Raw genomic sequence first — 14,096 nt, forward strand, 5'->3', positions numbered from 1 at the left:
TGTGACAAACTGGTTTGTGTGAATTTGTATTTTCAACTGGTGGACTGCATAATTTTTTAAACAACATCAATATTTTGGGGGGGAGGGGGCATGGGGTGGGGATGGTATATGAATGCTTTTCTAGGACATCTATTTCACTAAAGAAAGTGATCTGTAGCTGTGAGAACATACCCTCCAAAGGACCTATCTAAACAGGAAAAAAACAAAGACTCTCAGTTTTCTGACCAGCTAACTGAGGGTCAATGAAAACAAATGTCCCAGGCAGAGAATTACTTTATTTTTTTACCAGCAGACCTCTCAAAACAGGTGTGTGCTGCTTAGGATGCAGAACAGAATCTGTCACCTTAAACAAAAGTGAATTGCTGAACACTCTTAAAAATGAAGGTATTAAGAATGAACAATAGTTGTTGTAAGTATCCTTTTGTACCCAGGATCTCTAAGCGTAATCTGTGAGTGGTCTAACATACAAGTCACAAATGTTCTGCGCTACCCAATACTTCAGAGCCTGGACCACTGACTGTGCTATAGTCCGTTGGAGGGAGTAGCAATTGACAACTGGCAAGCAGACTTCTAGTCATAGCATCATGTACTAGTACCTTCTGAGGCCTTAATTTTCTTTCTGATGGGAATATAAATGGAGACTTTTGAAAGCTATTTATAGTCTACCTTGAAATATAAAATAATCTTCCCATGCATTTTTCCATCTTGGAACAATCGGCAAGAAATTCAAGAACTATAGTAATTCTTGATGCTGTGAACTTGGCACAGCATACAATCTTATCTCATGTTTGTAAATTACCAAAGAAAGTGGCTTGCAACAAAAATGTTGCGGAGTATTCCCATGGAAATGGTAGAGAGAAAGACTAGAGGTTTGTAAGCAATGTTTAGAAAAGCAGGAAAAGGAGTATAATACCAAGGCCCAAATAAGATGCTGAGGAGAGGATGATTAGTAGTATCAAAAGCACAAGCAATGTCAGGAACAAAGATGGTGGAATATAGACAGTCTGAGATTTAGCCAGGACATGGCAGCTTGAAGACCTTATATCGGGGTAAGCAACATTTGTGGGCAGCATGCTAAAAACAGCCACAACCTTGATTTGTAAGATGTTGGTGTGCCAGGGATAAACGGTGAAGAAACTGCAAGGGGCCCAATCCTTGTTGTGGCAGTAAAGCCCTGGCCTCTTCCCTGCTGTCTGCTCTGAGGTGCATGGGCCAAGCAAAATGCCTTCACATGCCATGCTCTGGCACACGCGCTGGGGATTGCCAACCCCTGCCTTAGACCTTAGTTAAGAGCTTACTCTGGTGGGTGAAGCATTGTTGCTTACAGTATATCTCATGATGGTTTAGATTCCTATGTGGTGCATCTTGTAGGGGGATTTTTTGCCTTGAGAAGGGAATTTACTATTGGGGGGAATGTTCCTCCCTAATGAAAAAGATATGGTATGAATTTAGATTAGACTGTGCAAATATTGTTAAAAGCAGGACTCTTCTGCTTTTTATGACATGGCTTCAGAGTTATTTCCTTATCCTTATTGAGATTTAGAATTATCGTAGGAAAATCACTGGTCTTTGGTCATGAAGGATGACGGTAGTAGAAAAATACTAAGTCACCCTTGAACAGTAATGGAGAGGAGAAAAGAGAAATTCCTCTCCACTAAGTCCAATCTTTGGATCTTTTGTTTTGCAAGGTTCTTTGGTATGGTTGAAAGTCATTTTGAATAGTCATTGTCTTTGAAGAAGCTAATTAAAATTATATTTGTTTACTGGACCAGTAGAATTATTGTGTGTGCTCCCCTGTAAGGAGCAAATAGTGAAGTAGTAATATTAACCACCCGCTTTTGGCTTTAATTTTACCCTGAATCCATACACAGCACTTCAGTTGAGCGTTTCACTTGCATGGCCTTTTTTTTTTTTACTGCCTTTCTCACAGTTTGTCATAGCTTCTTGAAGCAGTGGCTTGTGGGAAAAGCTGCCCGGGACCCCCCAAGGGGAATTGTGGAAGAACAGGTCAAAATTCCTACACTCCCAAAGCAGCTCAGTGATGACTAAAGCATGAACTTAAAATGGAAATAAGGAGGAATTGTCCAAGCTCATTCTTGGCTCAGGCAGAACATTTTCTACTGGAATGCCTGAATAGTAATCACTAAGGGTCTCAAGCAGCCCAGAAGAGGCAAGTTGATGGTATCCCTGAAATAGCAGCAAGCCAGAGAAATAAGGCCATTGGTAAGTTTGGGACTCACCACTTTCCTCTCGCATAACCATTTCCTGTACTACTTCAATAAAAATGTTGCTCAGAAAAGTACTGTTTTGGGGTCAGGTTCACAGACTGAAGGAATCAAGCTGTTCTCAAGGCTCAGGATAAGGAGCAGTTACTGCAGAGTTTTTGAATGAAAAAAGGGTATTTTGCCTCTGTAGAGACTAATCCAACTCTGCCACAGATTCCAGATTAGAGCTAGTGTTCATCTGCCCTGTTCCTCTGCTGGCTAGGAACTTGATGCTGGTGTGGCTTTTGGTGTGGTGAAAGTAAGGCAATGCAGAGTGTTGCTGGGGCATGTGGTTAAGGTGGCAGATATGCCAGACATCAATACAAGATGGGAACAGTTTTGTGTCTCCTGAAGTATGAAGCACTATTGATGGAACCTAGCTGTATTTTATCTACCCTGACCCCTCTCCCCAGTCTAGGAATACATTGGCAGAAAAGTTTCACTCTTTGGTGATGTAAGCCTTAGTGGATTGTCAAGGATGCTTTCTAAATGTGTTACATAAGTTAGCCAAGCATAGTGCCTAATACAAGGAAATAATCAAACTCTAAGCTTTTTAAGGCCACGTGTAGATGAAATGAGGGGCATGTGTGCACAACATTTTATAGCAGGTTAAATGCTTTTGCACCACTTTAATGGTGTCAGTGGTTGCATGTGTTGGCAGCATATTGCAGAGTGATTCCAGCCCCTGTATGTAGCAAATTTGGTGGCATAATGTGCCTCAAATGACTTTGGGTGCAGGAAACTAAAACTCCAAGGAGTTTGTTTGCTGCCCCTATAGCCACAGAGAAAAGCACTGGGCTCTGTGCAGCTCAGGGGCTGTGCAGGAAGCTCATGCAGGCAGCCTGGCAGTAGCCTGGGAAGGCAGACTCCACCCAAGAAAGAAAAAAAAGAAGTGGCGAGCCTGATCTTTATTTATAATTCCCACCCCCTGCTCTGGAGCCTGCCTGCCTGAACTGAGCGGGGGCCTGCTGCTTCCCTCTGTGCTTGCAGTGCCTCCCGGGACCACATGAGCCAGGTGCCTGCAGGTGGGTGCCACCTGGGGGGCCTGCTGCTGCCACAGAGGGAAGCACCAAGCCCCCCTCACAGCCCAGGGACCACTCAGCCCGCTGGCAGCTCGCCTTCCCCTCCCCCCTGCTGGAGAGGCCAGGTAGTTCGGGTATGTGCACGACATGGGGGTTTAAAGGGCCTAAATTGAAGGAGTGTTTTTAAAAACCCACCACTTCAATTTATGGCCCCCATTTCATCTACACATCACTCAAAAGATGTGAAAGGCAGAAAGCGTGTGTGCGCATGTGCAGGGGCAAAACTCTTCTCTAGGCCCTCAGTGATTCTTTTGTGAGCCTGCAAATTCACTGTTCTCCCTGGTTATGGGGTTATAACTGATTACACAAACCTTGAGAGACAGCGATTTGAAATGGCTGATTTGACAGATGCAGAATGTGGTAGTGTGTCGTGTGTGTATTTAGGAAGCCTTGTAAAGTGAGGTGGAAGAACCTGCTGACATGCAGTGATTGTGCAATCAGCAAAGATAGACAGTGCCTGTTGCATTTTGTCCAGCATTTACTGAAACTACAGGTAGGTGTTTAAGAGCCCACAGACTGAGTAAGCATCAGTATATGCTTATGCAAGGAGATGGCCAGTGCCACCTGAAGCTGAATTGGGTGTTAACCCTGCCTTCACCTGGTTTATGTCATATTTATCAGATTTGTTCTGATATCTAGTGCAAGGCAGAGAAAAGAGATGATAAATAATGTTGTTTGTTGCTTGAGGCAGGCAGAATTAAATGCTGGCAATTATTATTAAATATTGTCTCTTAGTGGTGGGTTTGCATCATGTGGCAGGATGCACTTCTAAAATTACTTATTGGTTTGATTTTTTTTAAAGCTGGGTAAGCAAGAGCATGATGTACTGGAGTGGTGATGCACTGTGTGTAGATTAAAGTACAGATAAATGAAATAATGATGCAAATCAACTTTATTTAAAAGCATACACAAGCCAGCTGACATAAGTAAGGAGAAAAATAACAAATTGCACAGAAAATTGTTTGACATTATAAAATTCCCATCCAAGAAATACTGGTTCTTTGTTCTGTTTGCTGCCAGGGACACAATAAGGAATGTCATGAAAGTACTGGGGAGAGAGGGAACAGGCAGGAGGCAGTCTAGTACGTGCTGGTTGTGGTTCTGAGCATCATAGGAAGTGGCATATGCCTCTGCATCTATTCTCTGGAATCAAAAGTGCTCTTGCTTCAGCAGTCTCATTTTGTTATCATGCCATCCATATACATTCCATCATTGATTCTCTGTTGTTTTGCCTAAATTAGTCTTGTCTTTCCCAAAATGACCAGCTTTTTCTTCCTTGAATCTAAAAATTGTATAAGAGTGCCTTTGCATGCCCATCTGCAAGTCATTTTCTATTTCCTTCCAATGAGATGATCAAGTATTTAGCCAGTTGTGATTCCTGTTGCTATTCTCTTGCTCTGTGATGTGCCAGCATTTCCATGTGGTAGTCCTGCTGCTGCAGCAGTTTCTGAAATGAACAATAATAACAGCGTTAATAACCTTATTAATGGTACAGATAATCCTCAGTATTCCAAAGAATGCAATGAAAAAATACTCCTTTCTAGTCACTTTCCAATTTTGGAGTCTCACTGGAAAGAGATGGTATGTACTACTAATATTCAGTATGGTAAGAGCATAAACCAATACTTTTTTTCCTAATTTAAAATCAATTATTTAGGGTTGGGGGAGGGAGGGAGGCAGAGGGAAGATTTAGGAGCTGAATCTCAGTTGGCTCAAAAGAGGTTACTCAGTCCAGACAAAAAGCTGGTAGTGAATCCTTAGTCTGAGGATTCCAGAAGAGAAAAACATGATAACACTGGTTTCAACAGGTTGAGAGCAAAGCTACTAATCTTGCACTTGAGTTATTGTCATAGTAGATAAGTAAGCAGGCTCTAGGATAGGAAAGCTATAATGACCTTCTCTGGGGATATGTGTAAATTATCTTTTCTCTTAATTTAATTGCTAAGACTAGCTGAGTGCTGAATTTTATAAAGACTTTCAGGGATCACTTGGGGAAGAGAGGAAAAAGTTAAGATAAATTATCTTTGCTAGAGTTCTCAGTAAAATTTGTTGGCTGGTAGTACTGGAGATGGACAAGGTGATGTTTTCACAGCCTTACTACTAGTTAATTGAAAGTAGTTCGCTTTCAAGTAGTGTTTATGCATTAAAGAGAATGATAGAATGAAGTATATTTGCAACTATATGAGTAGCTACCTAGCTATATGCTCTTGATGGACAAATGGGCCAATGGATAATGTCACATACATGGTGGAATCATGCTGACTATGATGCAATTCGTTGCATTAATATTTTTCTGCTCTGACATTTAGTATTTGACTTGTCAACAAGATTTGATGCTTTTCTTGTTGACCTTCATTTTGAGTCTGACCGTACAACCTGGCTATGTTAGATACTGTGTATCGCATGCCTGAGGCATCTGTCCTTATTTGAGACACCTGTTGTTGTAGCCAGACATGGAGAACTAATGTCCTGACCTCTCCATCTGTTCCATAATAGAGGTATGTAAACTGGGGGAGGAAGGGAAGGTGGGCCCAGGAAGATGCCCATAATGCTGTGCTGCAAAATCAAAAAGGGTCGGGGGGGGCTTCTATTGTTCTGTGAGACTGTAAGCACCCACAAGAATGAAGCGGTATTTGTAAAGCACCAGACGCATCTTCCCATGGTCATATCATGCAAAACCAACCCAACTGGTACAGATAATAAAAACAACATACCTTATATACCCCTTGGTCTCCCAGCCCACTTGAATCTGTCTGGCTACTGGAGCTGCCCTTGTCCAAGAGGTCAAGAGATCCTGGTAAGGTCTTGAGGACCCTGGTGGTCCTGGCCCACATTCCTCGCCTTGGACCATGATGAACATTTCTTCCTTCCTCCTTTCTTGATTCAGTATTCAGCCTGGTGCTGTCTGTGCCTCCAAAATACCTCAGGCTCTGTAGATGGATGAGTGCCAAGATATGGTCCAGTTCATTGCAGGAAAAGAAATAGGGCTGGTTTTCCTCTTTACTCTTAATGACTGCTGTTATTGTATGCTTTCATACACATGCCCATTGGCCTCTTCTCCCACTGCTGTTTTCCCACCCCAAATAAATTTTCTCTTGGTCACTGCATGTGAACCCCGAGTCAGAATCGAACATGTTCAGAGTTAACGTTCAGTTGCAGCTGAACTCTCACAGGCATCTAGACATTTACCTCTGGGTAGCTGACAGGATGCCTGCAATATAGTTCTTTTCCTTCTGAGGTATGTTGTAAATTGTCTTGCTAAAATCCATGCAGTGATCTCAAACCTCCAGACACTGGCAAGAAATAGTACACAATAAAATTTAAGGTAAGGGTGGTGCTATTTTGGTAGGTAAAGGGCTTTTAGAAAACTTGAACCTGGGCTAGCAAAGGATGGGAATTAAGGCAAAGCATCAAAGCAGCAAGGGTTAATCTGTAGAACATCAATGAGCAGACCATTTACACAAATGGGATTATTACACCAATAGTTGGAGCGCCACAAAGGGACTTATATGCCTAAAATGGAAGTTTGGCACCCACTTCTATCATTTAGGCATTTCTAAGGTTGTCAACACCTCAATTCAGCTTTTGCCTAACCTTCAGGTGCCTAAGATACAAAACTAGTTAAGTCCTGACATTGTTAAGCTACATAGAGCCCAAGAACATACCTACATTCCAGTTAGAGACTTAAAGTTACAGACTTAGTTCTAAGACCTTATCTTTCTTGCCCAACAGCCTTAACTGATAGTCTTCCTTATTGAATTGGACCCCCACACAATACAAAACATCTATTTTTGGAGAGGTATATCAAGTTTTATAGCCAATAGCCCTCTGGTGAACTGCTGAGAGATCTGAGAAAACTTTCCAGATCTCTTTTCCCAATTCAGAGCAGGGACCTGCCACTCGTAGAGAAGACAATGCCCTAGCCTCCAGCCTTTAAGAGTTCTGGGGCAAGTTTTTTTTCACTGTCCAGTTGACACTGTTTCACTTCGTACAAATAATTAAATATTAATTGAACCAGAGAGAGATTGAATCTACAGCCTGATGGTTAGGATGCTTACTGCGGATGGAGGAGAGTTAGGTCTGTGTTCTTACTCCAGTTAATAATTAATTATTTCTACAAAGTAGAACAGTTTCAGCAGAATGAGACACTTGTCCAGAATGGTGTAATGGTCAATACGCTCTCCTGCAGCCTGAGACACTTGGGTTTAAGTGCCTTCTTCTGATCCTGCAAAACTTGAAAAACAGGTTTCCTACCTCCAAGTTGACTGACCTAACCCCTGTGCTATGAGATATGATGAGACAGGGGAGGTTTTTCTCCTTGAGCGAGAGAGAACTGACTTGGCCTACGTACCAAACTTGAAGACAGGTTTTCTAACCTAATACAGTCATGTAAACAAAAATGCAGCTAGCTCTGCAATGTGTAGTTCATATTGTGGTGTGTTCCTCTGTATACCCATTGATGTATTTTAGATGCATAATGTATATTAGGAATATTAAATGGTGATTAGCTGCCAAACTGCTCAAATAGATCCCTGGGCAAAGCTACAACACATGTAAGTACCATACTTGGTACTTGTTGCCTCTATATTCTGTGTATGCATTATTTTCCTGTTAATTCATTAGTAGATTATTCATCCAAAGTATATTAAGACAATCTCTGACTCTGTCTATATTTTCCTGTCTCAGGTATTTATATAGGTTTGGCAGCTCTGCCAGTGTATGAATGCAAGTATGGTGCAGTAGAGCAATGTAGTTTACTGAATGTAAATGTATATATCCACAGTGATCCTAATGATTAGGAGTGAGAGAGACAAACTGACAAAGGCAGTTAGGAAGAAATATACCAATTGTTCCCCAAACCACAGCACAACATGATATAGCATAGTTACTCATTAGAATCAGAGTTCCAGTATATCCATTACTCACAGGAGGTAGGAGTGAAAGGATAAATTAAAGCTGTTTGAAGATTCCATACTCCCCTTTACTGGCTTTCTGTCATCTTGCATACCAAATTAAAGTTATTTAGTTTACCTGCTACTTGTCTCTGATATTTTCCGTCTTGGTCCCTTCTCATACCACTTGACTAGTTATCCTCATGTTATCCTTCATTCCTTTCTCTGTGCCTTCCTATTTGCTGTACCTTGAATCTTCTCGTCTGACTTGCCTAGGTGTTTTTTTTCCATCAAGTCTCTTTATAATTTTTAAGCTTTTTTTTAAAAAAAGCAACCTATATTTACCTGAATCCAAGACGACTTCAAATTTAAGATAACTGCCCCCAAATAATTAAATTCTATACACACAAAATTGATACAACCTGTTACAATTTTCTATGTTGTGGCTCTGACTCTAAGCCTGGGTTGGGGCTGGAGCCTCAGCAGTATTCTTCCCCTCAGTACCTCACCCTCAAATCCAAGACAAGGGGCTTTTTTCTTCCATGTTGAATGGAGGGAAAAGACCTTGTTCTGGATTTGAATAAATACAGTAGAGCTTGTTTTAGAGAAATCTGAGTGTAAGCTACATGTCCTGTTTTCATAATATACTGTATTTACCCGAGGCAGGCTGCACAGTCTCCCCCATACTCCCCCCTGAGTCATACACACAGGTCACCCCTGTTCCCTCACCACCAGTCTGCAATATCCCATGTTTCTCCCAGTTGCGAACTCGAGGCAGGTGGTGGCTCAGCTCTGGTTTCAGCTCGAAGCCTGGACCAAAACCTGAGCTGAGTTGCCACTTGCCGCAGACTGGTACTCAAATTGAAGGCAAAGTTTTTATTTCTCAATGCTCTTTTTTTTTGAGAGAGGGAGGGGCGATGGGGAGGAGGGAACCTCATGTTGTATTCAAGTAAACATAGTACACACATCCATGTATGTGTTAAGAAAATAGCTTGTTATATCCTTCCCTTACCTTAAGACAGACTGAGTTGTTAGACTGTAGGCTGCTTTGGGTAGGCCCATGTTTAATTTTTTTTTAAATAGGAAGTGCCCAGCACATCATAGGCTGTACTGGCAATAATTCATAAAAAATAAAATCTTGCCTTTTAATAGTGTCCTGGTTCAAAAACTAAGACTTCAATAAAAGTAAATACCATATTCCTCTGAATATAAGATGCCTTTAAAGTTAAGATGTCCCACCTTGTATGACACTCAATTGTAAGAAAAAGAAAACTTATCAGACAAAGACATATCTATGGTGCATATAATGACTTTCACCAAAATTTAAGATACAAGACATTTCTAGAAAAAAAAATCATTTTAACAAATGCATTCTATGTTTCAAGGAACCTGGCAATAAGTTTCAGGCTGATTTTGAACAGGATTTGTCAGGCAAGATGGTAGGCAAGATGGTCCTACCATACAAACAGCTTTCCCCATGTAGCCTGGTCCCTGTACTTCTGCCAGGCAATGGAAGTAGCTTTGGGTAAGAAGATAGCTCTGTCTCCATGAGCCCAACCCTGCAAGTTCTACTCTTCACCAACTCACACTCGTGGCAATGGGCCTGTGCACATTGCGCCTAAGTAAGGCATGTGTGCCTACATAATAAGTGCATGATGAAGTTCCATAACTGTTTGCCCTTAGCACTGCCTCTCTGTTGAGATCACCACCCCTACATTCAAACATGATGGATGTAGGACCCAGTCTTTTGGAAATTAGCATGAATAAATCAAATGCACAACATATAGGCAGCCATATGGTCATCGGGAGGATTATCTTTGGTCTCTTCTGAGGTCAGTTTTGAACTAGTGGTTTTAGGAACTAAAAGCTCTAATTCTCCCTTCATCCTTTGTTCTTGTAACTTAGTCTGGTATTTCAGCTTCCTTTGACTGCTAAAAGATGTCACTGTTTTTAGCTTCACTCCATTGCAATGCACGTCCAATTCCTTGGCCTTGCTTAGCATGCTTGTACAGAAGAAGATGCTGTTAATAAAATGGCAGAAAATGGGCTTGAGAAAAAATTATGAAATGATTTTTGATTGATATACTGGGGTAAAAATTAAAAATTGAATGGCAGGGAATAACAACTAGTGGATATTTATCTACTTAAACTGAAAACTCTTAAGCAGCAACAAATCAAATTGATGGCCTGGAAAACAAGTTCAGATTAAGAAATGCCAGGTTGATTTTAAGAGTTTCTGGATGTATAGAGATAAGAGAGAAATATATATAGCAGGAAAAGTTTGCCTACCGCTGCTCTACAATGTCTAGTCATGCATAACTTTAGTATATCTAATAAAACACTCCAGTGTACTTGTGGAATTGCTCTCTTTTAAAAAAAAAAATTTAGTGTTTTCTTGATAAACTCAACTTTTCAGTATACAGCTTATCACTAAGCAATGTACCTGGATTTTTGTGTTGGTATTTAATCACTTAGAATAGGGGTAGGCAACCTTCTCTAGCTGCAGGCTGGAATGACCCAACCTGAGTCAGAGGCAAGCAGGTAGGCACTAGGAACCCGTTGTTGCTGGTGCCTGCCCCTGTGGCGGCGTGGGAGACGAAGCATCCCTGCTGCTGAACTCCAAAGCACCCCTGCTGCTGAATATTGCTGAAGCCTCACATCCGCAGGCCAGATCCAATGGACCTGAAGGCCAGATCTGGCCTATGGGTTTTGGGTTGCCAACACCTACTTAGAACAATGGTACACTTGCATCAACATTTTGACTTAGACCTACAATAGTGATTAAGGCCATGGACTCACATGAGTGCCTACTCAACCTTCTTCTTTAAAAGCTGTCAGTACTGCTTGTAGGCAGGGATGTGGAATCTACAACATGCTAGTTTGCATGCCATTACCCAGAGTGCTAGTCCATCCGATTTTTAATTTAGAGTAGGATGAATAGTTAAAATTTGGGAACTAACTGGAAATGATACTAAGTAACTTCCCTTGTATTTTGCATACCAGAGTTTTTCAAGGCTGCTGTTGCATTTAGCTACTCTGTCTTCCAAATAATCTTCAGACTTGAAATATCTGGGCTGGCTGCTCCAGTATTTCACAAAGGCTGAAAATGTTTAAAAACAATTTGAAGTGTGTGGTAGTACAGTGAATGTCCTTCCATACGTAGATTTCTATTTCTCAGCTCATCTGTCTTGATATAATTTGCAGGGTGCAGAAGTTGGCAAATCTATGAATCTCCTCCCACAAACTGCACGCACTATTTTACAAATCAAGACTACTGTATTCAATCAGCAAAGTACTTTTACTTGGAAGACAATTGGAAGTTCAGCTGGATGGCTTGACCACCAACCTAAAACATTAGAGAATGCCAGTTATTCTTACCTTGCTTGCATAGGCAGTCATTGACGTACCTCAACTAATCTCAGCAGTTGCTATTGAATGACATAGAAGAGTCCTCCGAATCCACCCCGCCCCCTTCTGAGCTAAGCATGCTGTGTCAAGAGCCCTGCCAGCATGGAGAGTGGGGGACTGGTAATCAAAGCCAGTTCTCTCTCCATGTGATACAAACAGAACTGCTTGACCAATGGGCAAGCCCGTTCAATGATGCTTTAACTGAGAGATTCATATTTAACTATTTCCTGTCTTAGGAAGGCTGCATTTATTACATATATATTATAACAGTACTTTGAAAGATGTTTTCCTCCCTTTCCTCCTCTACAACCAGTGTAAAAGTTCAGCAAAGTACAAAATCATCTGTCAAAAGGATGCCAGGATTTGGAATTAAATAAAGTGCTGCAAAGGGTTTGTTTTTTTTTCATTTTCTTTTTTTTTCCCCACATTCAAACACAACACCTTAATTCACAGCATCTTTTAAGCAGCTTCATACCCCAATATTGTGATCCCTATTACAGTTTAAACATATAGCAGTTATATCCAGACACTTCCACTAGAACATTTTAAAGAAGGTCTACAGTTGCCATGCTTATCATTTTTAAGCAGGGCCTGGGAAATCTGAATGACTGTAGCAGATACTGTTTGTGGCTAGGTTAACATTTTGTCATACTACTACATCCTCAAAACCATGTGAGCTACTTTATGGTATTAAGATATCCAGTGTTACAAATGGTTTCTTGTGGGGAAAAACCCTCCTCTTGACAGCATTGGTGGTAACAACTATTGCATGAGGTATTAAGGATAGCTGTACAGTGCAGAATTCCCCTGTTGCCATGCCAAGAGGATGCCATGCCATCCTTTAGACTTAACAGCACTTGGTTGTGGTCAAAAGTTAGGTCAACAGCAAAACTGTCATGTGACCAAGTACCTTAGCATGTATGCCCTAGCGAAAATCCCTGGGACCTAGGTTTCTAAGTCACGTGTACTCAGAAGTATTTTACCAAAGCAGTTGGTCCGAATGAAGACAACATTAACCTCAGTTTGTCATTATGTGAAAAGGGGAGAGAAATGTGAGCACCCGTAGTCACTAGGCACTAAACTGAAACCACAAATTCATTTTACACAGGCCACATTCGACCCAAAAGTACTGGTAATTTACTTTTGGTCACTATCAACCTATATGCTGTGTACAAAACATGGAAGCAAAAATGAATGTTTCTGTATCCCATTACCAGTATGTCTTCCTTGACTACCTTTTCATACCTTCCTTTTCCATACCTCATATATTCTGATTCATGTAGGAATTAAATGTACAGTACACCTGAAGTAACAGACCAAAATGATTATTCAACAGGTGTTATAAAATACCAACAGTAAGCCAGATGGAGTGCACATAGCTTTGAAAAATAAAAACAGGGGTTGAACATTAGTCATTATATAATCTTTAACAAAAGCTTTCCTTTTAGGCATGTGAATGTATTGCAGTCTTCTTTTATTTAAAAAATGGGCTCAAATCTCTGCTAGTGGCAGCAGACCAAAATTCCACTAATGTCAATGAAAGTGGTGCCTAGTTACAGCAAAGAATTTGGTCTTTTATTCTTCTCATGCTTAATATTGGTGAAAATGGTAAGTGTTTCCTTAAAAATATCTGTCCTTGAAAAATATGTTCAACCTTCCTCCCCTAGAGCCACTGTGGTAATAAGACTGGTTACCATGAAGGTGGCTTTCATGTAACCTAGGACTCAGTGAGCTGCAGCCTTTCATCAGAAAATCTGGTTGTCAGAGGCTTATAAATAGGAGGGATGAGTGCATTAGAATATTAACCACCAACAACTTTTGTTCATGCTATAATGGTAAATAAAAGTGGCTTTGACTTGTCAAAGATGATTACATTTTTAAAACTGGGATTTGCTCTAAAGCTACCTTTGCCTTCCTTGTCTATTGTTCATACCTCTTATATTCCGATTCATGTAGGAGTTAAGTATATGGGTTTCTTCGTGAAAATTCGTAAAATTCGTCATCAGTCCACGACCTCCAAAACTGACCACGCCCTTCATCTCACAGCAAAGCTCATGAGGACAAGTCCTAACACACTGGATGAATCAAATGCAGCAGCTCTGAAATTTCTGACTTGGTAGCTAATCATATAACCATTGCATCATTTACTGTATTGTCAAAATACTATGAAAATACTATGCTGTACTAACCAGTGTTATTTAAAACGCCTCTGGAGACTGTTGGCCAAATTTATAGCCATCTTGGCTAGCAGAGAAGGTAGCAAGCAAAAGGCTAAAGGAAGGCTAATATTCAGCTTCTATGAAACCCTGCTGTATGTGCAGCTTTCATGCAGTTTTTGGTCAATCCTTTCCAGTCTCCTAGAACAAAATATAGCATCGTTTGAACTGAACAGCTCCTCTACTGGACTGATCTTTCCAGTTTTATAGATGCAAGGAAGGGTGGTGGTGGTG

General features: G+C 40.9%; 1 protein-coding gene across 4 annotated transcripts in view; it reads right to left on the reverse strand.

Moving 5' to 3' along the window:
* The window catches only part of KLF9 (Kruppel like factor 9), a 19,286-nt gene that overhangs the window by 3,494 nt on the left and 1,696 nt on the right, over window positions 1-14,096 (reverse strand). The window contains exons 1-3 of one of the 4 annotated variants that reach the window (XR_002104707.1): window positions 8,378-14,090; window positions 6,061-6,639; window positions 4,221-4,793 (exon numbers count right to left, since the gene is read on the reverse strand). The exons of 1 other annotated variant lie outside the window; for it this stretch is intronic. The gene's annotated coding sequence lies outside the window, so the exon portion shown is untranslated. Of the gene's footprint in view, window positions 1-4,220; window positions 4,794-6,060; window positions 14,091-14,096 lie in introns of those variants that run through there. 2 more of the 4 variants (XR_002104708.1, XR_002104706.1) reach the window with 2 other exon arrangements.

The sequence above is a fragment of the Crocodylus porosus genome, unplaced genomic scaffold (assembly GCF_001723895.1).
Source record: "Crocodylus porosus isolate Cpor-Errol unplaced genomic scaffold, CroPor_comp1, whole genome shotgun sequence".
NCBI classification, from domain to species: domain Eukaryota; kingdom Metazoa; phylum Chordata; order Crocodylia; family Crocodylidae; genus Crocodylus; species Crocodylus porosus.